The following is a 4,473-nucleotide window of genomic DNA, read 5'->3' as shown; positions in this document are numbered from 1 at the left end:
TGCCCCTTGGACTTTTAACTGGAACAGATTCAAACATGTGGCGGCGGCCATCTTAAATTTTCCAGCAGTGTTTTGCCGTCGAGTGTATGGAACTGTTTTGGGCATGGGACCATGTGCACGGTGGGGCAAAAATAAGACTTCCAGGAAATTCCTGAATCCCTTAACCGATCTGGGTGATTTTTGGATGTGTTGTTCACCCAGATCAGGGCTCTTAGGGGATGTGACTTGTGTGGGGATATGTTGTATTTTGGGATACTTTTTGGGGTTTTGTAAAAATGTATGTTTTTCTGCTTAGAGTTAATTGAGTTAGTCCATTGTCTTTGTTTATTATATCACAGGCAGAGGGGAGGGATTGTGGGAGTGACTGTATGTAAAACTATGTTTTTATTGGCTGTGTGACTTTGTGTCCTGTGCCCCACAAGGTCCACATGGGTGGGAACCTTGTGGGGAAAACTGTATAAAATACAATAAACCCTCAGATCTGCTGAGTTCCTGTTTTACCCTCAAAAAAGAGCCTTGTCTCATGTGTGGGGGGGGAAAGGCTGCATCTACCCTGGGGATTGCTATATCACTATACTCCCCAGGGATTATAATCACTAAGCTCTTTTAAGAGCTTGTTCCTGTTACTCTCTCTTGGAGGAAAGGTTCACCCATTGGAAACTGGAGCCTTGTTGTAGGTCCAGGGTGGGTAGAGGACGGCGAGTTCCCAGCCAAGCTGTAACGCTGGATGTGGGGACTGCGGTGCTGATGGTGTCTGGTGGAGTGCTTGGAGTCCTTGGTGAGCACTAGGAGCATCCCTCGGCGGAGGTACCCAACCGGGGTACTGGAAGCTCTGTTACAGCTACATATAATGTATGGATAATGTAATAATTGATATACTATAAATTACATATTTTGGTTGGCTATGTATAATGTAATAATTGATATGCTATATATATTACATATTTTGGTTGTTATATATAATGTATGTATAATGTAATAATTGATATGCTATATATGACATATTTTGGTTGGCTATATTAATGTATTATTAACGTAATAATTGATATGCTAAATATTACATATATTGGTTGTTATATATTGGGTATGTATAATACAAAAATTGATATGCTATATATGACATATTTTGGTTGGCTATATATAATGTATGCATAATGTAATAATTGATTTGCTATATATCACATATTTTTGTTGGTGTCATGGAGTAACACTTCCGGGTTCGGCACTCAGCCGTGAGGAGCCGGACCCCGCCCCCCTCTGACACAGCTCTGACGGTATTTAGGGAGACTGGGCCAGAGGGAGGGGGCTTGGTGATTGATTGTTTGAGCTAACGTGTGAGCTGCCTCCGCGAGACCGCGGGCTCCACAGGCTCAGCTACTGGGAACTACTTCCACCAGACTTACCTCTCCACAAGCTGAGATAAACCGTTCCAGCCTTTGAGCAAATGCAAGGATTGCTGCATGCCATAAAGGATTACTGGAGAATGGATACTTTGCTACTTTACAAGTGGACCATATCTCTGAACTATTGGAGGACTACCCATATTAACCTTAAGTATATCTTTCAGCTATTTGTCCACAATATCATTTATTAATGAACTATCGCTTGTTTACTCTAATCTTCATTGCTACAAACTACTAATCTCATGAAGGACAACTCCCATCATGCTTATTCACTATGAACTGTTTCTTGCTTTGCAATTACATTCCGTGCTTCAAGTTACTAATCTCATGAAGGACAACTCCCATCATGCTTATTCACTACGAACTGTTCTTGCTTTGCAAATATCCCCAGCTACTTGATTATTGTTCCTATTGAAGATTAATCTCATGAACTTAAAGAATGTTACTTAATGCATTTCTGAAAAAATACTAAATAATTAACTTTGTGTTGTTGATTACTTGCCCTTCTTCCTATTGGATTATTGCCTAAATGCAATTCATTTAAGTTTAACACTTATTAAAACTTCGGTTGAATCAAGTTACCAGTGATTCTCTCTTTCTTAAAACTACAGTATTAATACTTAAGGATTCTCCATTTCTTCACTATTGTAATTAGAGATGTCGCGAACTGTCCGCCGAACTGTTCGTGAACAATAGCGTGTTCGTGGCGAACGAACATACACGATTTCCAGCCAATCAGCAGCAGACCCTCCCTCCCAGGATGTGTCTGCTGACTGTGAGGTTCCGGGCCAAAGTTCACTCAATGATGACGAATAGGTGGCGGACCGGAAATCGCGTATGTCCGTTCGCCGCGAACACGCTATTGTTCGATGGCGAACAGTTCGCGAACGGTTCGGTGGACAGTTCGCGACATCACTAATTGTAATTAGGGAGTTTACAAGCTGCAGTTGAGTTCCAACCCAAATCACCCCCAACAGTTGGTTATATATTTATATATATATATAAATAATATTTATTAATTGTAACGGCACGCCGGGTATAGAAGAGGTTAACGCTGCCAAGCTGTTCCCTTTCTCGAATACAAAGTCAGCTACCGAATACTCCTAAGCGCCGAACAGGAAACACACAAATAATGTCCCCAAGTACGAGACGAGGCTCTGTATTGAGGGTCAAGCAGGATCTGTTTAATGTTTGCTACATGCCAGCCTTTTATGCAGGTCTTCCAGCAAGGGACACTCCCATAGGAACCTTGTGGAAGACTGAGACAGTTTTGTACAGCAACCAATCACACACATTTACAGTAATAAGCACTCCCACATGAACATTACAACTCCTCCTTTCTATCCTGGAGATAATTGGGTTAAGTGCTAGAGGTAACTCAATTACCTCCAGGGATAGAGAATATCCTCCATTTTTATGAACAGTAAAAACACATAAAAAACACGTATCCCCAGATAGCTTAGATCTGAGCGCTCAATATAACCAAACAGCGCTCAAATCCCATACATGTAGTTGAATCGCCATGGAGCTAAAGTCTTGTACAGGGTGCTTTCGACGAAACGAATGAGCTCCATGCGATGGCTATCTGGGTAGTTCTGTTCGTGCATTGTCAATTTACCGACCAGCACAGCGTTCGCATGAACCTTGAACATAATGATGAAGGGTCGGTGATTTCAGCAGTGTTCATGGGAAGTAGTATCCGAAATTAGTTCCACGAGTTTTTTGACGAACACCGCTGGGCGTTCGACTGTCCAAGATGGCCGCCGCCATGTGTTTGTTCATACGAACGACGACCACCCAGCAGACTGTTCGGGAGTTGAAAGTGTCTGCGGTTAACCACAATGTTAATGAGGGCAGAAAGGTTAACGAGCAGCACACTTCCCTGCTGGGTGACCTGCCATTCGGTAGTTCATTCGTATTTAGGTGAATGAAAGCAGAACAACCGGCAAATACCGAGCAAACAGATGAAACTGTAATAATCCAAAGGCAGAGAGGTCTGCCACATTAATTAATGGATACAAGTGTAGAGTTTACTAAAAGATATAACAAAAAAATCAAGTAATGACATTACCTTGGATAGGCATACAGACATTAAGAGGAACGCAGACAGAATTCAGGGGGACCTCACTAGTAGTAGAACTTCTCCTAGTAAGGGTATGCCCAGACTTGTTTAATCAGCTTCGTGTAGGCAGCTAGAGATACCTAGATATATCCTCGATTTAAAAATTTTTGATACGCTTTTCAAATTATATATTTTTTTATATATTTTTTTAATTAAGGATTTAAAATACTTTTAAAAACATGTACCAATTAATGCTCCTTTCAGCCCAGTCACATCTGTTCCTGTCTACTTATAGGCGTCCTCCTTCCTCTCTCTATGGGTGTAGTGGAATAAAGGGAAAATATTACAAATTAATTCATAGCTATTACTTTATAACTGTAAAACATTTTATTAAATGAACTTGCATCACTTAACAGTTTCATTTTTAAACCTGCAATCAATTACTTTTAAGCTTTTATAAACCTTAAATAAACTTGGTCAGTTTCCATTGTGAGGCACACCTCTCAGCTTGGGGAATTTCTTCAGCAACCAACTTATCCACCCATCTCGGTTCCAGATCAGTCCAATAATAATAGAAACAGGGCATCATTGTTCAGCAGCAGGAGAGAGAAACCTGACACTGGTTCCTGCCCTGCACGATCACACTGGTCAAACTCCCTTTCACCCCTGTCAGGATTTTATGAGGTGTAAAGATCTTCCAACTGCACATGTGTAAATCTATTAGGAACACCCAATGCACTTTTCCAGCATTCCTAGGAATAGGACACTGATTGGCTATATCGGTGTTCTGCCAGGAAAGAATGTGGAAAAGAGAAGGTAAACGTACTGTATGGTATTACTATTTAGACGTAAGTGATAGTTTGGTGTTTGTGATCTTTCTCCAGTTTTCATGTTCCGGTTTTCAATTTTTTATTCTTCTTTGTAGCTACATTTTAAGTCATAATTTACAAGGGGTCAGTTATTACATGTTTAATTAATTTGCCAAAACAAACAGAAAAACACTTCAAA

The sequence above is a fragment of the Pelobates fuscus genome, chromosome 8 (genome assembly GCF_036172605.1).
Source record: "Pelobates fuscus isolate aPelFus1 chromosome 8, aPelFus1.pri, whole genome shotgun sequence".
NCBI lineage: Eukaryota > Metazoa > Chordata > Amphibia > Anura > Pelobatidae > Pelobates > Pelobates fuscus.
This window is presented reverse-complemented; position numbering follows the sequence as displayed.